This window comes from Pleurodeles waltl, chromosome 7, assembly GCF_031143425.1.
Source record: "Pleurodeles waltl isolate 20211129_DDA chromosome 7, aPleWal1.hap1.20221129, whole genome shotgun sequence".
In the NCBI taxonomy this organism is placed as follows: Eukaryota; Metazoa; Chordata; class Amphibia; order Caudata; family Salamandridae; genus Pleurodeles; species Pleurodeles waltl.
This window is the reverse complement of record NC_090446.1, coordinates 129,762,188-129,785,468: the sequence shown is the minus strand read 5'-3', so window position 1 is coordinate 129,785,468 and position 23,281 is coordinate 129,762,188. Positions and strand designations below refer to the sequence as shown.

General features: G+C 47.5%; 1 protein-coding gene across 1 annotated transcript in view; it reads left to right on the top strand.

Moving 5' to 3' along the window:
• The first annotated feature begins 19,892 nt into the window (after positions 1–19,892).
• The window catches only part of RAD21L1 (RAD21 cohesin complex component like 1), a 1,043,689-nt gene continuing 1,040,300 nt past the window's right edge, over positions 19,893–23,281 (top strand). Inside the window, exon 1 of the mRNA XM_069243305.1 lies at positions 19,893–20,067. The gene's annotated coding sequence lies outside the window, so the exon portion shown is untranslated. The remainder of the gene's footprint in view (positions 20,068–23,281) is intronic.

Here is a 23,281-nt window from a genome sequence, read left to right as displayed (position 1 = left end):
ACAGGTGTTTGATGACATTAATGCCCTCATTATGACATTGGCGGTAAATGCCGCTTACCGCCACGCTGACTGCCGCCAACTTACCGCTGCTGCGGCGGATATCCATTCACCATAATATGACATACACACACCAATTCAACAGAATTCACCCACATACACAAATCCACCAGACCAAAGGTCAGTGATAAAGTGGCGGTATCAAAACCCACATTTTTACGCCAACAGAACAACACCCACCACATTTTGACCCACGAATCACCACGGCAGACATTCAATGGCAGTAAACCAATGGGGGTACATACCTCCGCACTCACTATGGACACCCACATACAAAACACCACCACACACACCTAACACCCATACACACACCACACCCACACCACTATAAAAAACACACCCACATTGTCCACAAAACTTTACGATTACAAATGATTGCTACCAGAGAGACGCCAAGACCACTGAGACAACCAGAGCCACACACTACTCACACCTATACACCACTCACACCTCCACATCACACACCCCAACACATTACCCAACACACCCTCACCAACACACCTCACATAACACTGATGATACCACAAAGACACCCCTGTTTCATGAGCTAAGGGTCATGGTGGAGGACATTGTCAGGGTAGAGCCACAGCTATTTGGAGCACAGGTACGGCAGATATTAATAGCCAGGAAGATGGAGCTATGGTGGAGAATCAGGGTCAACGCCATGGGACAGCAGCCCAGAACTAGGGGTAACATCAGGAAGAGGTGGAATGACCTATGGGGGAAGGTATGTTCCATAGCAGCAAGACACCAGCTCGCTATCCAGAGGACTGGCGGTGGACCCCCACCTCCTCCCCCACAACTCACAGCATGGGAGGAAGCAAGTCTTGGCAATACTGTATCCTGAGGACCTTGGAGTCGTAGGAGGACTGGACTCTGGTAAGTCAACTCTTTACTATTATCACCCCCCTACCTGCATGCCATCACATACCCTCACCCTCACTCCCATCACTCCACTACATCCCACACACTCCACCATCACATCTCACTTATCCCAATGCCAAGCCCTGCATGCAGTATCAACACATGGACAACCCGAACAGCCCTTCATGGACACTCATCACTAAAGCATGCACAACATAGAGGAGTAACAATCCCACCATACACTAACATACAAAAGTGAAAGCTGGCAAGGCATATCCAACCATAGAGGGGAAGCCAGGGATGTACAATATGTCATACGCATAAACCATAACACATCATTTACATCCCCCTAGGAACCCCAGCCAATGTCACCGGAGAGGAGGTGACAGCACTATGCAGTCCCCCAACTGAAGAGGGGCCCACAGTGATGACAGTAACTCTGGTCTTCAGGATCTGGACAATCTAGCTGGCCCATCAGGGCCCTCTGGACAGCCGGTTACCCAAGCCCAGTCACACACCACAACAAAGCCTCACCCATCAGGAAACACCACCACAGCACCCACCCAGCGTACCCACACCTCTGTCCCCAGGACACGTCAATCAACAGTGTGTCCACCTCTACAGGGACCCCAGGCTACACCTTGCACACAAGACAATCAGGGACCTGGGGTCAGTGGCAGTGGGCACACGGTTCAGAGGACAGAGGCACAGGCCAAGAGGGAAACTGGGAGGGGTGATGTGCGCCAGGGGGAGGACAGGCCCAGGGAATAGACTCTCCAGGAGGCTCTCTCCGAGATCCTGGGAGCCTACCAATATTCCCAGGACACGATGTGCCAGATCCTGGACAGCGTGCAGGAAAACAGGCAGCTGCAGGGGGGACAGTGCCAGGGGATCAGGGAGGACTTGCAGGCCATCAACAACACCCAGATCTCCATAGCAGGGATGCTGGCAGACATGGCCAACATTATGAGGGAGGCAGTCTCACACCAGCGGGCCCCTGCCACTAGACAGACATCTGAACAGCTTTCCACTTCCGCTGGCGCTAGTGGCCAGGAGGCCTCGCCACAGGACTCACAGGCCCCAAGCAACCCTCCCCCTGCAGAAGGTGAACCACCCCGCAAACATTCCCTGCGATCCAGACAGAAGCCAGAGACACATGCCAAGACCCCCGCCAGGAAATGAGACTCTCCTGATTGTCCCCCTTGTGTCCCACTCAGTCACCCTGTCCACCTTAAACTGCCATTGCTCCTCTTCCTATGTCCCCTTGGACAATGCACCTGTGATACAAACAGATTGGAACAATACCCTGGACTATCCTCCATCATCTCCTCATCAAATTGCACTTTCCCCCTATATGTTAGCACTTCAATAAACACCCTTTGGGAACAAAAAACATTTGGAGTATGTCATATATATCAAATATGTATTTTCTGAAACAGGTACAAACATTGCAAATGAACTGTACATAGAATGAGCATAGATTAATGACCTGTAGCTGGATGTAGTGATCACACCAGGAGTATTTGTCAAATCACCAACATCTGCAAAATTAATTGCCAGATGGAACAGTAAGTGGCCATAGAAGTGGGGAATATCAGCATGCCATTGCCACACAGATTACAACCAAAGTAATTGAAATGTAATGTTACACTGTCCTACCTGTGTGTCATTGGAGGTATTGACGGATCACAGATGTTCTGTTGTCGTCATCCTTATCCTCTGCCTCCTCACTGTCCTCAGGGTCTACTGCTGCCACAGGGGCATCTCCAGTCTCCTCCTCCTGCAGAAAAGGGACATGGCGTCTGAGGGCCAGGTTGTACAACAAGCAGCATGCCACTACTATCTGGCAGACTTTCTTGGGTGAGTAGCACAGGGATCCACCTGTTAAATGGAGGCACCGGAACCTGGCCTTCAGGAGGCCAAAGGTTCTCTCAATGATCCTTCTGGTTTGCCTATGTGCCTCATTATAACGTTCTTCTTCCCTTGTCCTGACATCCTCACAGGGGTCAGCAGCCATGATAGGTTTGGGTAACCAGAGTCACCTGCAAATATTGAGGGACAACATTTAGCCACACACTTTCCTACATGGCCCACACCATACACCAACATATGCTGGGTGGGAAACAGGGCTCACCTATTAGCTACACCCTGTGCCTCTGTAGTTGGCCCATGACATTTGGGATGCTGCTATTCCTCAGGACAAAGGCATCATGCACCAACCAGGATACTTAGCATTGACGTGAGAGATGTACTGGTCCGCCAAGCACACCATCTGAACATTCATGCAGTGGAAACACTTACGATTCCTAGACACCTGTTCATTCTGCCGGGGAGTGGGGGCGGGGGGGACAAATGCAATATGTGTACCATCAATCGCACCAATTATGTTGGGGATATGTCCCAATGCATAAAACTCTGCCTTCACTGTGGCCAAATCCTCAACCTGGGGGAAAACAATGTAGCTGCACATGTGTTTTATCAGGGCAGACAACACTCTTGTCAGCACGTTTGAGAACACTGGCTGTGACATTCCTGCTGCCAAGCCCACTGTCACTTGGAAATAACCAGTTGCCAGGAAATGGAGTACAGATAGCACTTGCACAAGAGGGGAGATCCCAGCAGGGTGACGGATAGCAGATATCAGGTCAGACTCCAATTGGGCACACAGCTCTGTGATTGTGGCCCTGTCAGGTCTATAGGTGAGGATAATGTGCCTGTCCTCCAGTGTAGCCAAGTCCAACAGGGGTCCGTACACGGGGGTATGACTCCATCTCCTATTCATCAACAGCGGTAGGTATCTAAGGGACACAAGAGTGAGGATGCTGTTACAAACTGAACATTGGAGCCACAACAGTAGTTTGCATTCTGTAAACATGTAATGGGTCAGTGTGATTTATCCAGTATGTGCCTATTTCTTCTGTGACACAGCATGATTCCATAGGGCTGCCCCCCCATGGAATGGCGTCCTTCTGTCCTATGTGGAGGGACAGGTGTAAGTGAGGTAATTCCGCCGAGGTTGTGCGCCATGGCGGGAGGCCGTTTGGAACCGCCATGCAAATCCTCATTGGTTAATATTGGGTCCTATGGGTTACAGTGGACAATGCTGATCTACGCCAGCGGTGACGGTATGCACTGCCGCGGACGAGAGCGCCATTTTCTATCATATTCCTCACTTGTTACCTGACCTTCCATAGGAGAGGACCTACACTGCATGTGCTGCTGTGACCTGTGTCTGGAACCTACCATGGCCCGTGTGACCAGGCAAAGGGCCCCAGCCTTCACTTCGGAGGAGTTGGAGAGACTGGTGGATGGAGTCCTACCCCAGTACAGACTGCTGTATGGGCCTCCAGACCAACAAGTGAGTACACTGTGGGCACGATGCATGTGGCATGCATGTATGGAGATGTGTGTGACGGCTCCGTGTAAGGGGGGAGGGATGTCCTCCTGGCTGGGTACACATTGGGTGCTGGGCTATGTGTGTTCAAATAGTGCTATAAGTGGGTATGGTGGGCCATGTGTAACTGGGTGGACTGTTTGTCTAATGGTGTTTTCCTGTGTGTATTGCCTCTGCAGGTCAATGCCCATCAAAAGAAGGGTATATGGCGTGCCATCGCCAAGGACGAGAGGACCCTGGGCAGGCGGGGCACCCACTGTCGCAAACGGTGGGAGGACCTGAGACGCTGGGCACAGAAGACGGCGGAGGTCCAGCTGGGGATGCCTCCCAACGAGGAAGGGGTGCCCGTCGAACCCTAATCCCCCCTGATGGCCCTCATTCTGGTGGTGGCCTATCCAGAGCTGGATGGGCGATTGAGGGCATCACAGCAGCCACAAAGGGGTGAGTACAGTGGCTATCATTACAACTCACGCCTGGTGGGGTGGTATCCAGGTGGTGGATGTGTGTTAGTGGGTGCCCCTAAGCCAGGCCAGACATAGCAGAGTAGGTCCTCTGGTGGCTAGGGTTCTGAAGGGATAATCCTGCCTACCTAGCTTGTAAGCATCCACTACTGGTCAGGGCTGCGTGGGTCCCAGGTGTGCTGCAGTTGGCAGTGTGTGCCCCTCCTCATGCCTTGGTGGCTAACAATATCAGTGGTGGTGCAATGCACAGTGTGTAGGCCTGTTCCCTGTGTGTGAGGGTGCTGTGTACGCCAAAGGTGGTGTTGGTGCAGCCATTGACCCAGTGTATTCTTTGTCTCTCTCCCCCCCCCATCTTGTTTTGTCATGCTTTTCTTATGTGCATTAGGATCATCTGGCGGAGGAGCAGAGGAACCGGCGACGGAGGGAGCTGCATCCCACAGGTCCCAGGAGGCAGAGTCCACCAAAGCTAAGGGCACCAGTGGGACGGAGGGGAGCACCAAGGCAGAGACTGAAGGGGAGAATTCAGACTCAGATACCTCCTCCGATGGAAGCTCCCTGGTGGTGGCGGACACTTTTGTGACCACCCACTCTACAGGTCCAGCTACCACCCCCGTACCAGCACCGCCCTCCCAGCAGCCCTTCAGCGAGTTGCCCGTGCCCGCTCACCCCTGAGGGTGGGCATCTCCTTCGCCCAGGCACCTCAGGCCCTGCCCCAGTGTGCCCTGCTGCCCTGAGTGAGGAGGCTATTAACCTCCGGAGATCCATCTCTGTAGGGCAGTCAACCATTGTGAATGCCATCCAGGGGCTGGCAGCCCAGATGCAACAATCTAATGCATTCCTGGAGGGCATTCACACTGGATTGGCAGCCCAACAGAGATCGATTCAGGCTCTGGCCTCCTCTCTGATGGCAGCCATTGTCCCTGTTTCTACTGTCCCCCCTCCAACTACCACTTCCCAGCCCCATTCCCCTCAACCCCAACCCATCCCAAGCTCACAGCCAGATGAGCAGGCACACAGGGCAACACCCAAGAGTGTCACAGGCAAACACAAGCACCACATTTCAGCCCACAGGCACTCACACCAACACCATCCAGTTGCAGACACAACATCATCCACTATTTCCACTGTCTCCCCGTCTTCATCCTCCTCCACCTCCCACCCAGTTACGTCCACACTCACACCTGCATGCACTACAACATCATCCACTACCTGCATCATCACCACACCAAGCAGAACAGACACCTCACTGGCAGACGCCTCCACAATAGCCATGCACAAGTCCCCTTGTCCTCCTCCACTGTGTCTGTCCGCCCAACCTAAAGTGCACAAACGCAAGCACTCAGACACCCAACAGCCATCCACCTCACAACAGCATACAGCCCATGCACCTGCTCCCAAATCCAGCAGACAGACACCACCAACAACCACTCCCTCATCCTCCACTCCCATTACTTCTTCCTCTTCCCGCCTCAATGTCCCTAAAAAGCTTTTCCTTTCCACCACTGACCTCTTCCCTACCCCCACCCCGTCCTGCATATATGGCGAGGATATCACGAACCCAGCCAAGTACCTCAGCCACACAGTCCACGGGCCCAGTTCCATCTGCACCTACTCGTGGTGGAAAGGATTCCAGGCCACATATACAGAAGGGGAAGGAGCCTGCACCAGCCAGCCAAAAGGGGAAGGAGCATGCACCTGCCATCCGAAAGAGGAAGAAGCCTGCACCAGCAGGCAAGAAGGGCAAGGATCCTGCAACAGCAGGCAAGAAGGGGAAGGAGCCTGCACCTGCCACCTGAAAGGGGAAGGAGCCTGCACCAGCAGACAAGAAGTGCAAGGAGCCTGCACCAGCAGGCAAGAAGGGCAAGGGGCCTGCAACAGCAGGCAAGGGGAAGGAGCCTTCAACAGCAGCTGTCACGGAGCCCCCACCACCAACTGTGGTTGTGCAGCCATCACAGGGTGCAGGGGCTGTGCAGGAGCCTCCCACCACCAGCACCACCACAATGCAGCCATTTGAGGGTGCAGGGGCTGTGCAGGAGCCTCCCACCACCACCACCGGAATCACCACAGTGCAGCCTTCTAAGGGTGCAGGGGCTGTGAAGGAGCCTCCGACCACCACAGTGCAGCCGTCATCGCTGGTGGACGCAATGTGATCCAGTCTCCATGGGCTGCTGTGCAGCCGGTCCCCTCCAGAATCAGTGGGGAAGACACCCACTCGAGAGACTGTGGCCTATCACTCTCCAGGACCAAGCACAGGGCATGTTGCCTCCTCAAGAACCAGTGGGGAAGACACCTACCTGAGAGACTGTGGCCTATCACACCCCAGGACCAAGCACAGGGCATGTTGCCCCCTCCAGAACCAGTGGGGAAGACATCCACTAAATAGATTGTGGCCTACCACTCCCCAGGACCAAGCACAGGGCATGTTGCCCCCTCCAGAACCAGTGGTCTTGTTTCCGCTTCCAGCTGAGATGCCCCCCCACCTATTTACCAACTGATGCCCCTGCAGTGTTCTCTCTGTATTGATGCAGGTGACAAGTGGGGCCTTGAACTTTTCCCTGTGGCCATGTAGCCCACGTGAACTGAGGACTCGGCAGTGTCCCTTTTTCTGTACATTTGTAAAAATATGTAGCATTGGCTAAATTATTATTTCTACTGTGTTGATCTTATTACAATCACTTTGGTACATTCCTGTTGTCCTTACATTATTCAGCCGATTTAGAGGGATTAACTTGTTTTCTTGTGCAGCTGGTTGTGTGTATAGGGTGTGTGTGTGGGGTGTGCATGGTGTGTGTGTTTCACTGTCATTCCCCCCCCTCCCTTGTGAGCTAGGCGGCTGTACTCACTGTCGTCGTCTTCGCCGGCGTTGGTGTTCGTGGTGGAGCAGAACGTAGAATATCATCAGAATAACTTGCAGTTCTGGTTCCAGGGCGGCGTGGTTCTTCCCTGTATCTCCAATGGTGAGTACTTTCACTTTTGTGCAGTGTTTCATTTTACACCAGGCTTTTGATGTTGTTGGTACTGCCCCGGAAAAGGTGGCGGATTGTCTTGTCATAATATGGTGGGCTGACATCCGCCTGGCTGTAGGCGGCTACCGCCATGGTGCCTGTTGTTTCCACCCTGGCGGTCGATATAGTACATTGGCTGTCTTTCGGAGATCTTTCTGCCATGGTCATAATTTGGCAGTAGTTACCACCGGCCTGTTGGCGGCATTACCGCCACTTTATCACCGACCTCCATGGTCGTAATGAGGGCCTAAGTCATCTAATACCCAATAGCCATATCATCTGTCTGACACAAAGCCCTAGGGTCTGTCACATAACTGTAAGCATGTTACATATACCCACATAGCCCATTTTGTGCCCTCTCACTTGCTCTCACCCACACCTCCAGAGACCTTAATTCTCACTTAGTGTGCATGAAAATAACAGAGCTGAAATGTGGGTTGAGCTCTTATAACAAACTGTCACACCTGATGAAAAGTTCTAGAACCACAAATGTATGTTTTTCTGTTCAGAGCTCCGTTTGGTAGAGAGGAGCACCCTAAAGCTCCAGAGGGTTCAGGAAGCAACAAAATCACAGAAGCCCTCCCACAGGCCTCTTCATTTGAACAGACGGTACGGATACTACCTCACTTAGGGCCTCATTATGAACATGGCGGTGTGGGCCGCTATGCCGGCGGTGGACGGCATCATTATCCAACAGGGCAGTGGTGCTGCCCCTCGGATAACGATCCCTTAGCCTCCAGCCTTTCCCTGGCGGGGAAGGCTGGCAGAAGGGGTGCACCGGGGCACTCCTGGGGACCCATGCACTTGGCATGGGCAGAGCTCCGTTGCGCAGGTCACTGCGATCTGGGTGACGGGTGCAGCTGCACCCGCCGCACAGAGGCATTAGCGGCGGCTCCATGTGGAGCCGCCATCAATGTCCCGGCCATGCATTCCTCTGGACCGCCGGGCGGAAACAATGTTTCCGCCCGCCGGTCCAGAGGAATGTACATTATACAGGCGGCGGGGTTCAGGGGGAGCTGGCGGTCACTGAGAAGACCGCCAGCATGAACACGGCGGTTTCGACCGTCGTGTTCATAATGAGGGCCTTAATGTCTTTGTGGATACTGTTTCTACTCCTGTGTTTTTAGGTCCGAATTCATTGGTATCAGGTGTGTATCTGTCAGTCAAAGATTCTGTTTAATGGGACCTTAGTCCATTAAACTGTAGCAAAATATATCAAATACGACAATAACATCATATATATATTAACAGGTGTTTTTCAAAATCATCTAAAGCACTATTTTCAGATAAAATCATAAAAACCTATAACTTCACAAATTCAACATATTCAATCCTTATTGTATCTTTAAAATTAATAAAATCTGTTAATTAAAAGGAATATTTTCCTGGTTACTAACTGTAGTAATTTTCAGACAGCACTTATTGCATCAAGGGGATGTACAGCAAATAGGAAGTTCAGTGCTTTCTGGCAAGAAGTTATACTATGCCTAATCAAAATCGTTTTTAAAATCCTACGTCTTTCTAGTACATAAAATTAGAAATCCAATAAAATATGTAGATTTGAACATTTCATATTTAAGACACAATCACAATGCCCCTCCGCTTTCCATCTCCTATTAGATATCACTGTACAAGCATAAACAGGGTAACCCCAATCCTAAATTGTAGAATTCTGTATTGGAAAGCTTGTGCCAGTGAGGGTCTTCCGTAGTCAGTACTAAACTTCTGTTACCCTGCTATGCTTGTTGAAGACTGGCATTTTACTGCTTCTACATCCATTTTCTAATCTAAAATGGGAGAAAAAAGCAGTTCAAGAAATATATAGGGTCACACTGTCTCTACTCTTATTTTATGTAAGAACTATTGATACTTTCGTTTTTCATGACTAAAGATCATAATTTGGATCCTTTCCATACTCATCAGGCTCTGCTGCTCCTGTTAGCCTAAGAGCCATAATTACCTCTTTAATCACATTCAGGGTAAAACAGTTCAAAAGATTATCGTCATGCCCATGTCACATAAATGCAGGTTCATGATTCCCTTTACAATAAGTCACTTCCACGTGACCATCATTTTATTTTATGGGTTCACCACTGTATCAAGATCGGACCAATCTCCACAATTTCCTTGAAACCTTTGCCTAAATTCACCCTTACAATTATTTCTTCTTTATTGCTGTTACCCATCTTGTTTCTCAATTTCTTCAGTTTCCTTATTTTAATTGATAGTGCTTGACTATGATGACAAAACTATGGACTGGAACAGCACACCAGGCATGGCCCTGGAAACCTTGACAGGGCTGCTATACCATGAGCTACATTGGCAGAGCCACCTGTTGTCTGTCACAGAGCCTTACACACAAATATTAAAGTTGTCACAAAACATGCACAGAATCAGGCACTCACACTCTCCTAGCCTTTGTGCTCCACCCAGATCCCATAGGCTATCTCACGCTGACCACAACCTCCATTGTTATTTCAGAACATATCATGTACATCCCAAAGACTATCATATCATAGTTCCATAATCTCACACACAGCCCAACTTTGTCACCCAACCCTGGAGTTTCAAGGTATCCCTTTGCCCTTACTAAAGTTTTAGATGATGCCACACACACAGACTCTACAAATAGCACATGCAACCACAGTGCCATTCGTACACAATCCGGTCCAGGGTCTTGCACACACAAAGCCCATGCAGTATACCGGTGCTTGAAACAGAAAAAATAAAATGTGGAGTGCTAGTTCTTGCCAATCAAAAAAAGAATTACCCCTACTGAGAATGAAAAATGTCCTAGCTATGGGAACGGAAAGTTTCAATTCTATTAAGGACATGGAGGGGAGGATTAGGCTTTATCTTTCATCACTTTATTTAACTGCAGCAATGAACCAAGAGATTCACCAAATGACATTTCCCATCAAAGCATGGAAGAAAAACAACAAAACAGTTCAGAATATGGCCGTCAATCAGCAGACATCGTGTCCCTGAAGAGCCCATGCAGTCGTCCCGTCTTCCTCTTTCTTCCTGCGACTCTCAGCCGTAGAAAAAACTTACTTAGTCCTGTTTCAAGATATCTGTTCCTGAAATGACACAGAACATGTGCATAAAAAGAACAAATTTCCCCGTGGTAACATTCATTGCTCACAATATGACAGTCTCAAATATATTCCATAACTTCAATATCAGGTAAAAATCTATTACAAGAGAAAACATTCACAATTAATGTAATCAGTATCATAGATTCTATCCAAACAGAACAGATCAACTCATCATATGCCCCTGCTATGTCAGGCGGGAGGACAACAAGTCTCCAGTGTGGACTAATCCTTGCCTCCGTGTCCTTAATAGAATTGAAACTTTCTGTTAAGATAGCTAGTATTTTTTTAATTCTGACTTTCTGTTACGAAGGCTAGGAAATTTTTCATCCTATGTCAGGACCGGAGGCGAGGATTAGGCTAGCTTAAAGCTTGCCCACCACTCACGCAGCCATATTTTGGACTGTTTTAAAATAAAAGCTCTTGAATGTGGAATCCGAAGACCAGTCAGCTGCACTGAGGATATCCTGTGAATGGGCGCCTAAAGAAAAAGCTTTGGATGCCATTGCCCCATTCACTGAATGTACTCCAAAAATAGAAATGTCAATCCCAGCTTTGCTTGTGACCCATTTGACCCATCAAGCGATCGTAGGAGATGAACAGCCCTATGTGGTTTTGTCAGGGAAATGAGCAGCTGCTCCTCCCCATGCGGGCAGAGTTCATCTGTCATATTTTCATAAGCTTTAATCGCTCTCACCACACATAGTTTTGGAGTACCCAGGACTATGGGTAAGAGACTATCTTGGAATTACATTTAGTACGTCTATGGATATGAAAGGTCACTAACTCTGGAGTGAATATTCTACCTGTTATATCCAATGCTCTGACGTTTGCTACTTTACAGCAGGAAATGAGACATAGCAGGGTTTCCAGCTTCACCGACATTTGCTTCTTGAATAAATATTTATTAGAAGGCCAGGATAGAAATAAATGCAAAATCTTATTCACATCCTATAAGGAAGAATAACAGGGTTGAGGGGGAAAGGTTAACCTGATGCCTCTCAACAATTTACAAACTACAGGATGTTCCCCTACTGGGTGGCCTTCAACTGGAAAATGGCCCGGCGAGATGGCTGAACAGAAGCTACTGACTGATCTGTAGGCCAATCCCTCAGAAGACTAGGACGCCAGGAAGTTTATTATATGGACAGCTCCTGTCCGCATGGGATCCAACTGCCTTTGGAGACACCAACCCATCCAGCGGTTCAAAGCGGAGCAATATCTTCTATTCGTCCCCTCTGACCAAGCCTTGTCCAGGAGCGAGGTAGCCTCTCACGAATATCCTGGAACTTGCCATCTTTCCTGGGAATCCTCAGGGCCATGAGACTGAGAAACCCTTTCGATATCAGGGGGTGACGGTTCCTTGAGGGATCGCGACTGAGATCTGGGAGAAGGGATAGACAGATTGGAAAATCCCAAGAAAGTTCAATCAGAACTGGAAACCAGCCTTGAGATTTCCAAATTGGCTTCATCATCATAAGGTCCGCTTTCTGTCTCCGGAGGTGTGTAAAAACCCTCATGATGAACATGAAGGGGGAAAACCCGTAACCCCGTTCCTGTTACTGAATCCTGGAGAAACGTGTCCGTCGCCCCCTGATCCAGTCTCCAACTGCAGTAGCTGTCCAGCTGGGTCACGTAGAGTGGCATATTGTGGGGTGGTATGCAGTAGAGTTGACTGGGGTAGAGTGCATTGTAGTAGAGTATTGAAGAATATAGTGGTGTAGCGTGAAGTGGCATTGAATGCAGCAGCATAGAATTCAACGGCATGCAATGCAGTGTCATAGAATGCAGAGGCATAGATTGGAGTGGTGCATAGTAGAGTACAGTGGTGCAGTGTAGAGTGGCAGAGTGTGCAATATTGTAGAGTGGTGTATAGTGCACTGGTGTAGAGTGCAGAGTATACTTGCATTCCATAGAGTGCAGTGGTGCAGAGTAGAGTGGAGTGGTGCAGTGCAAAGTATAGTGCTGTAGAGTGCAGTGGCGTATAGTGGAGTGATGCAGATTATCCTGGCAAAGAGCTGTGGCGTAGAGTGTATTGGCGTAGAATGCAGTAGTACAGAGTAGAGTGGTGTAGAGTACAGTGGTGGAGAGTGCAGTGTTGCACAGTAGAGTGTCGGAGTGCAGTGGTGTAAAGTGACATAGAGAGCAGTGGCACAGAGTACAGTGGTGCAGAGTGTAGTGCAGTGGTATACAGTGCAGCTGTTTAGAGTGCAGTGGTTTAGAGTGGCGTGGAGTACAGTGGCACAGAGTGCAGTGGAGTAGAGTGGCGTACAATAGAATGGCAGAGTGCAGTAGTGTAGAGTGGTGTATAGTGCAGAGGTGTAAAGTTCGGAGTAGACTTGAGTGGCAAAGAGTTCAGTGGCATAGAGTGATGAAGAGCAGTGTGGAGTGATGCAGTGTAGAGCAGAGTATATTGCTGTAGAGTGGAGTTATACAGAGTACAGTGGCATAGACTGCAGTGGCATAGAGTGTATTGGTGCAGATTGCAGTAGTAGAGAGTAGAGTGGTGTACACAACAGTAGTGGAGAGTGCAGTGTTGCAGAGTAGAGTGTCTGAGTGCTGTGGTGTATAGTGAAGTAGAACAGCACAGAGAGCAATGTAGTAGAACAGCTGAGCAGAGTGGAGTGCAGCTGCGTATAGTGCAGGTGTTTAGAGTGCACTGACACAGAGTGCACTGAAGTAGAGTGCAGTGGTTTAGAGTGATGTAGGGCACAGTGGCATAGAATGCAGTGATGAAAGAGTGCAGTGGCTTAGAGTGGATTGTTTCAGAGTAGAGTGCAGTGGCAGAGAGTGGAGAGGTGCAGGGTAGAGTGCAGTGGTGTACAGTAGATTGTTTCACAGTAGAATGGAGTGCAGAGGTGCAGGGTAGAGTGCAGTTGCGTACAGTGGCATAGAGTGTAATGGCATAGAATAAAGTGGTGTAGAGTGTCATGGCATACAGTGCAGAGGTACTGAGTAGATTAGAGTGACGTACACTGTATTGGTGTTGAGTGCAGGGGCATAGAGTTGAGCGCTACAGAGTAAAGTGCATTAGGATAGAGTGTATTGGCATAGAGTGCAGTGGCGTACAGTGCAGTGTTGGTATAGAGTGAAGTTGTGCGGAGTAGATTGGTGTGGCCTAGACTGGAGTGGTGTTGCGTGCAGAGGCACAGAGCACAGTGGTGTAGAGAGGCGTAAAGTGCATTGGCATAGAGTAGAGTGGTACAGAGTAGAACAGAGAGGTGTAGCATGAAGTGGCATAGAGTGCAGTGGCATGGAGTGGTGTAAAGTGGAGTGGTGCAGATTAGGGTGCAGTGGTGTGGAGTGGTGCAAAGTAGAGTGGCGTGAGGTATGCATGGTGTGGTAGCACACTGCCATTACAGACAACATGTTTTTGATTGAAATGACCATTACATTTGCACAGACATACAGTTTTTCTAATATAACTATAAAGTGCACAGACGATGTGTGGAAATTGCATCACCTAGTGTAATGATTTGTTTTAATCATATTAACATATTTGTTTTCAGCAAAGTTCAGAATTAACAAAAATGTGCTTCACTTGTGTTTCTAATTCTGATATATTCTGAAATCCTTGAACAGTTCATTTAAATGTTGTTGTGTGCTAGAAAAAACTCTTTCTTCCCCAGCTTACAGCAAGATTGTCAAATAAATTCACTTACTTTGAAGTCAGAGAAAGAAAAATAAACATCAAGCGCCCACCGAAGACAGAGCCTACATTTTCTTTTGTTCTTTGAATGCACAGCAGATGTGATGAGATAAGAACAAGATGTACAGGCCTATTTACACAAAGGGAGCACTCGGAAAGATATTGTAAATAGGGTTTGGGCAAAGGAAGGGACAAACTCAAGTTGGACAGCCTCAAACAAATAAAGCCAGCAAACTGAAAGCAGTGAAATTTACATTACAAACTACAAAGCCAAAGGCAAGCAACTGGCGGAATGCATTCCTAGGGAAGCTCAATGAATGTACTTAAAGCGGCAGTCACAGAATACTTTCTTGGAAAGGTCCAATATTTTAGCTCAGTCTGTATCTTGCAGAGGTTTGGCCACATCAGTCTCCAAGGTAGTATGACAAGAATCCCTGGAGTGGTATCCATGTTGCAGGAAAGGTCTGTACACCCATCTTATCAGTTTGCCACCAGTACCAATGTTGTAGAGCTTCTGGCACACCTCATGTAGGGTTAGTGCTAGTTGGCAGACGTGAAATAGGGCATTTAATGATTGTCGAATGTGTTTGTAATTAAGGAGTTGACCTGGGTGAAGTTGGTAGTCTGCCACAGGGGTTTGGAAATCTAGTAGCTCGCCACCCAGAAACAAACCCCCAATTTTAAGACGCCTGCATCATGCAGCTGGCTAAGTTGCTCTGAGTGCAGCCATCCTGTGTGTGTGGAAAGGTCTAGCAAAGTTAGTGCAGGAGCACAGGGTTTCTTTGTGTCAGTGAGTTTACAGGTTCTAGCAAGGCAAGAGAAAGCTGTGCAGGATAACTCCAGATGGTGTCCGATAGAATGGTCAGTAGGAAACAATGAGTAGTGCAGTAAGACCTCCTTAAAGTCTTTAGAGATAAACCCCATCTCATACCGGGGGTGGGCAGAGAGTCAGCGACCCACCGGTTGGACCTGTGCAGCTAAATAATAGGGTTTTAAGTCTAGAAGGCCTAATACATCCGCAGTCATGGGTAGCTTTAGAGTGGAAAGAGCTACCCGATGACACGCCAGCAACAAAATCTGATGTGTGGCGTGTCTGAAGAAGGAATGAGGGATGAGCAGGGGAAGGTTTGCAAAATAATACAATAATTGGGGTAGCATACCATCTTCACTAGTGCTACATGGACCACTACAGAAAGGAGAAGAGAAGACCAAAAAGCAAACTGGGCTGTGAGGGACTGTGTCACTCTGCCAAGATTCCCATCCAGCAAATCAGTGGGGAAATGGTAAATATTAATCCCTAGGTATCAAAAGGTAACTGGTTTCGAGGTCAATCCGAGGTCTAATTGTATTTAAAGGGGAAAACAATACCCGGACACTCTGCCTGAAGGTGATTTCGTACCTTCTTGTCTTTGGGCTTGCAGAGGTGCCCTGACAAGTAGGAAGCTACTTTAGGAGCTGGAACCTATTCTGCTGATCGTGGATGGATTAGGTTCTCTGGGCCCAGCATATCAGAATCCTTGGGGGGATTTATCTCTATTTTATTAGCCTCCTGTGGAGGATCGGAGGGACCTGCAGGGCGCCAGAGTCTAGTTGGCTCGTTGTTCCCATCTGAGGTGGGTGGGGAGTCATCCCCATCAATGGAGGACCGGGTGTGGAGGAGAAAGGTCCTTTGAATGGCTGGGAGGGGGTCTATAGGTGGGGGAGGGGAGTCCATAAGCGCATTTTTGAGTCGGGCAAAGGCTCTTAGGTCAACTCCATCTTCCCCAGCGCGCTTCCGTTTAGTTCAAGATTCTGAGAGGATTGCCCTGGTGGTAAAAGGCCCGAGGGGCCCGGTTGGTCATCCCTCGATTTGAGAGGTTGTGGGCACTGGGATGCCATTTGGTTTATTTTCCTCTCCAGGGGGGCAAACAGTTGCGTCACCACCTTAGAAAATGGAAGCATCCATGATATGACAAAATTTGTCATCTACGGAGAGGTAAATAATGTGTTCCTTCTCAAATATTCTCCCTGAGTGGTCCCCAAAACCTCAGCTGTCAGCCATGTTAGACCCAGGGGGTAGCAGGGGTGCAGGCGAAATGGGTTAAGTGTGTAGGAGTGTTAGGCCAAGGAGGGCAATGCAAATTGGAGTGTACCCAGGAGTATAGGGTTGCCAAGGACAGCAGAAAACTAGTCAGGACTCAAGTTAGCACCCTGATTATTTATGAAGGTTATTGTCCGTGTTGCTATAGCCTTGGCCACTACCCATCTTGTTTCAGACTTGTTGGCAACATGGCCTTACCTGCTTGAGTGTTAGGCTTCAGGCAGGCTCTATGAAGAAAAATGTATTAAAGTACACCACCGGAGAAACTTCCCCGTAACTGAGTTGGCCGAGCGAGTATCAGTTTCACTGTGAAGATTCGAGGCTGATGTGTGTCAGCTGCTCGGGGTTTGATGTGCAGAGCACGGAATGCAAGGACTGCCAAGAACGCACGAGGCTCTCTGGCGGTTTGAAGACCACCCCACTCTCAGAGCCGGGAGCGATATGAAAAGCAGAGCGGCCGCAAAGGAGCAATGTCGTTCCCTTGGCAGCAGCATAGGTACATTAAAGCAGTAAAAAACATACAGAGCAGGAAACCAATTATTACACAGCCTAAACATGTTTGCCTGAAGGAAGAAAGATGGGTACTTATCTGGCTGCAGGAGCAGTGAAATAAAAGAGGAAGGAGGGAGACTGCAGGGGCTCTTCAGGGACACCTGTCTGCTGGTTGGCTGCCATCTCCTGAACTCTTTTGTTGTTTTAATTCCCATGCGTTCATAGGAAATGTAATTTGGTGATTGATTGAATCTCTTGGTTAATGGCTGCTGTTGAATAAGGTGAGGAAATACAAAGCCAAATTCTCGCCTCCGGTCCTGACATAGAATTGCAGGTACTCTGTACTTTGCAGTACCATCGCATTTAAAGCACTGCAGTATACACTCTCTCACACAGTATAAGAAACTAACAAACATACACACATCAGGGCTCGAAAAATCCACTCAACCTCTCGCATTGGCGAGTCTTATTTGATCAGGTCGAGCTATTTTTAATACTTACTCGACCCTTCTGGCGAGTTGACACTGAATGGGTGTCCTGTTCAGTTGAAAAGTGGAGGGGCAATAAAAGATGCTTTTAAATCTTGTTCTTACGTCACATTTGCACAAGGTCAAAAGTCACTTTTTCTTACAATTAATTTTCCTTCTGACTGCAGAGGTCCAGATTTTTTTAATGTGAACTGTGTATCCTGCTGCTTAGAATGTAAAATAAAAGGATATAGGGTGTCAGCAGTGCTTAATTTGTAAATAAAATGGTGCTGGTGCTCAAAGCTCTTCTCTTAAACACGTGGCTGCTGCAATTAAATGTGCCAGTATGGAATACTGAGGCAGCGTAATCCTGAAGCCATCACGGGCCTCTTCAATCCATTTACAGCCACTCCCTGCCCCTTCAGCTCACTCTTGGAGCTTTCTGCTTTGTCCCATTGTGACGCTTTTTCATTTTTCTCGTCCTCCCTCTTTCCTATATGTGTCTTTTGCTCACAGTAAATGCTTGAGGCAGAAAAATAAGTGCCGACCCTCAAAAATAAGTGCTGGTGCTCCGCGCCGGCAACAACAAGCACAAACTAAGCACTGGGTGTCAGGTTTTTCCTAACACACAACATTTGAATGACTAAGTCAACTGTGCAAACATTTCAAAATATATTTCAGTAGTGTGAAAGCCCTTTTTTAATATTTTTGTGTGATTACAAAAATATTTTAATAGGATGAAAACAAATCAGAATACTTTATGTTTTGATCTGCAAAGGATATGTTACTTACAACATGTAAATTCAAATCAGTCTAACACAGCATTGTGAGCTATGGAGGGCCTGTGGCTCCTACACCTTGTTGCCCTCACTGTCTTATATAACACATCCTGTACACTGATTTACACATATATGATTTACTGTCAAAATATATGTACGTCTGATGTAAAGCACTCTGATACCCTGCAATGGGATGAGTAGCATTATAGCGCTGTATAGTGGTCTTAAAATTTTTTTTGTGTGTAAGTACTGGGACAGACCAACACATCTGACACTCTTACTGTACATTCATCTCTCCTATATAAAGGGACTGAATAAAGTCATAAGCATGCCTCTCTTAAGTACTTGTGAAGTAATAAGCTGTGTGCCTTTATTTCCCCTCCATTACATTCCTGTGTGAGGTTCCCCATAGCTCCCTGCCAAGATACCAGTCGCGGCTGGCAACGGGGCACAGTGGAGGTGGGAACAGAACAAAAGTAAAAAAATTAAAAACAAAATAAATTTTTTAAAAAAAATTTACAAAAAAAAGAAAAGAAGAAGAAAACTTACCCTGACCGCACTGCCGCTGCACTGCAGGCACAGGCTCCCAGCCTGCCCTGCGGCCAGTGCTGACACTGATCAGAGCAGCGTTACGATTGGCTGAAGTGCCCTGGCTGGGCGCTCCAAGGCAGAGTATAAGTCTCCGCCGGCTCTCTCCACCCGGCAACACAGTGCCAGGTTTTAGAGAGCCCTGTGCACATGTGGATTTGGCTGGCCCGGGATGGCCGGCCAAACATACATGCGCACTGAGGTGAGTGCCAGCTGTCATGCCCCCGTGGACGCCACCCATTTAAAAATAAAACGATAAGCATTGTTTATTATTGTTTTATTTTTAAAAGTTTGAAGCTGCAGGCGGGGATGATGCTCCTCTGCCAAAGCGGAGGAGCCACCCCTGCAAGATACTCCAACAAAAGGAGGCCTAATGGCCCCTTAACTTCGGCCTTCGTTATGGGTCCAGCTGCAATCTGTTAAGTCCCTTCCCAACCTACACGTTACCGCTCGGAACAAGGCAAACGTGCATCGCTGCTGAATGTGTCCTGGTACCTGAAAATTACACCGGACAAGTTTACAATTTTTCTGTGGAGCCCAAACTCTCAGCAGAGTAGACGTCGTCCCTGTGAAAAGAGTGGGTATAAACCATCTACTCGTGTTTACCCTCGCCTTGTGCCCTGGGCTGCGCTTTGTGTGAAAACCTAGCTATTAGAGGACCACCTTCCGGGCTTTGTAAAGTAATTCTCTTTTTTCTTTCTTTCGGAAGTAGCATATCGAAACCTGGAATTAGGCTTTCGGATACTTTAAATGAACACATGCTAAGAAAACCTAGGACTGTGTATGCTGCTCACGCCTTATTGAGATCCTCTCTCCTGAGTTGTGACAGGCTCCAGGGATCGAAGCAGCGTCGCTCCGCGCTACGGTCTGCGCACGTGCCGTGCTGCGCAGGGGTGGAGCTACGTCAGCGGAACGCGAGCGCTCTGAAGTGATAGAGTTTTGGGGGATAGAGAGGCGCGTTAGTTCGGCGTGCGGGCCTATGTGTTTTGAAATAAGTGAGAGGGAGCTAGCCTCAACCACGAAGCGAAACCGAGTAGTTCGCCATGCCATGGAAGTACCGGCTTGCGGGGAAAACGCGGTGTTCAACAAAAGACGGAAGGCTGGCAGGTTAGCCACTGGGTGACCAGATACCACAGGTTTGATATTTAACCCTCCATGTAGAACCCTAACGTCTCTAGGTCCGAGGCGGAACCAAAACATTAACTCTCTAGTCTCCCTTGGCCAATGAAGGGCAGTATAGACAATTGCGTTTTGCCTGCTTCTCTTATTAAATAAGGAATGCAAATTAAAAATCGGGACTGTTTTGGCTGCTGTCGTACGTGCCGGGGTGACTTGAAGGCTCTGAAAATGCACGCCGAGGAATACATACAAAGAGAGAGAAGTCGTTATGGTGTTTTTGAAGAAAACTTTTGCGCATGAGGGCGTTAAACAGCGCTCCCCTCGCTACTGATGGCGAGGACAATAAGTTTATATAAGACATTGTGTACAGCTGCCATTTGTATGTTTCCCATCGCTACTGTTGGCGTGGACAATAAGTGTATTTTAAGAGATTGTGTAGAGCTGTCATTCTTATGGCCTTGTAGCGCTAAAACGAACAACATTCATATTTGTTTTTGGAGAGGGCCGAGGTGGGTTGAGAGTAGGCCTGGGCGGAGTTCTGCTAAGTGGAACTCCGTGAAATGACCAAAAATCTCCGCACACTACTTGAAGTGTGTTAGGTCGCGCCATTCGAGCTGATTTTTTAGCACCGGGTGTTTGTCCTGTGCTGCAAAATCAGCGCAAACGGCACCACAACCAGCGCAAGAGGGTGCTGCTTCTGTTTTGCCGCTCGAGTAGATTTTCAACTTGAGTGGCAGCTTCTTCAACTCAAACAGAAGGTTTCTCAATGTTAGTGGTGGCGACCGCCCACGTTGAGAAGTCTCGCTCTGAAATGGTGACCTACTCCTTTGAAATATTCTTTGTTCACTGAAACATTCATTTTGTAATTGTATGCCGCAAGCATAACTGATTTACAGCATCAAATATGACCAGCATTGGCAAAGCCAATAGGTCTGTCCTTTAAGACCATTGGCTCTGCCATTGTCTTTTTTTTTCATGCTGTACAGAATGGGCATTGCCGACTTACGCAATGATTTGTAGCCATACTGTATAGCAGTGTCCCTGCTGTGTAGCACAGCTAAAAACAATTTAAAGAGACTACGATGCATCTAGTCTACTGCACTTAAAAAAAAAGTAAAAATCACATTAGCCTTGGCAGCGTAGTAATAGTTTGTTAAACTAGTTTTAGATACACGGCAAACCATCTGCACTGCTGTGTAGAATGTCTGCAAATATTGTCAAAGCCAGTTGGTCCCATAGGCGAGATCTGTTGGCTATGTTTATTTATTTTTTTTTTTTTATTTTTTTTTTTTTTAGACATTGCACAGTTGCTCAGCTGCTGTGCAGCATAGCTGAAAGTATATAAAATAAAGCAAAGAGCTATGATGCAGTCAACGCTAGAAGCAAGTGTTTCTTTTTTTTTTTTTTTTGTTAATTTCCACCATATTGTACAGTTTGAAGGTTTTGTAAGAAGGGTGCTGCACGATCTTGTCTGGAGTCCTGTTATTGATAACTGGTCTGGCAGTACTGCAGAGCGCGGTGGTAATGTAAACACAAGCTTGATTTCTGGGTGCTGCTCCTTATCCACAAAAGCTATCTGTCCCTTTTCCTTCCTATTAGATTGCCCTTCTTTTGTACGGAACACGGCTCCGTTTTGGAGTTGGGTGCACTTACCCAGTTGATCAAGGGCAGTAGTAATGTGGCATGGGATTATATTTCTTTACCACTTGGTCCCAAAGAAGGAGTAAGATCTCCTATCCACCCTTGAACTTATGTGTCTTGAACCTCTTTATTTGACAGGACAAAATAAAAATACTATCCTTGAGTCAGATTGTTTTGGCCCCCTGTGCGGGAGAGTTGGTGTTCCAGGATGCCTACTATTTCACCAATCCTCTCTGCTTAGAGGCTTTATCTACAGTGCACCCAGGGGGTCCAACACTTTCTATTCTTGGGTCTTCTCTTTGGTCTGACGACTGCTCTGTCCAAGCTCAGCAAAGTGTTGTCCGTGATGGCTTCTTCAGTGGGGAAGCTCAGGAGGCCATATATTTCCTTATGTGACTAGCTGATAGAAACTGGGTACTCTGTTCACGTTATGGAATATCTATAGTGTGCCCTAAGACTCCTGCACTCCTTGGGCTTTACTATCAACACCCATACGTATTAATTAATTTACTAGCTTAGGTTGACCTTCATAGGTGCGATGTTGGATATTGTTGGATGAAGCCTTTTTCTCCCTCTCCACAGCGCTTGTCAATTGGATTCCAGTCTCAGTTCAGCAAGCCTATGCCTGCTTGCCCTGATGGATTAATCGTGGTGGTATTCCATGCCCAATTGCATGTGGGGAACAGCCAGTGCCAATTGTTTCTTTTCTACTGTACTTCTTAATTTATTCAAGTCTATCAAACCTTCCCCTCCTTCCTTAGATTTTCTGTTCTGTAGAATCCAGGTGGGAGTCAAGTTAGTGATGGCTTCTCTTCCTCTAAGAAGTAAGAAGGGAGTCACTTCTGTGGTAGAATGGGGAGTGGCATGGTATGCCCACATTTTTTCCTGTAAAAAACTGGAAACAGCCACGTTCATGGCAATAGAGGTCTGAATACCCTCTTTCAAAATGCGGTTAGCCCTCTCCACCAAACCGTTGGAGGCAGGACTATAGAGTGCTACTTGAGAATGCTTTACACCAAATCTTTTAAAAAAAAAAAAAACTCCATCTTACGAGATGAAAAGTGAACTCCATTGTCAGAAATTATAGTAGTCGGTGGACCTTCTACTTGGAAAAGTCTTTCCAGAAATTTTATAAATGATTCAGAGTCAGCAGATTCAACAAAAGAGTGGTATATCCACTTAGAATAATAGTCAATAAGTACAATCAAAAATTTCATTTCCCTCGGTAACATGAGGAAAGGCCCAGAAAAATCAATGGCTAAGGTGTCCCATGCCTTCGTCGGAAAAGGAACAGGGCATAAGGGTTTGGTGTAACTCTTCTAGTGTTTGTCAGAAACAACACAGTGTTCACACGCATCAATAAAGTGTGTAACTTGTTCATGTAGTCCATGCCACCAATATGATGTTTTTAATTTCTTTTCTGTAGCTGAAATTCCTAAATGTCCTTGATTAGCAATACTAATGATCTTATGGCGGAGATCATCTGGGGGAATGAAAAGGTTACCTCTCATACAAACTTCATTATTACATGACAATTCCCCCGACACCTGTTTAAAAGTTCTCATAACTCTATCAAGAGTTTTCTCTGAA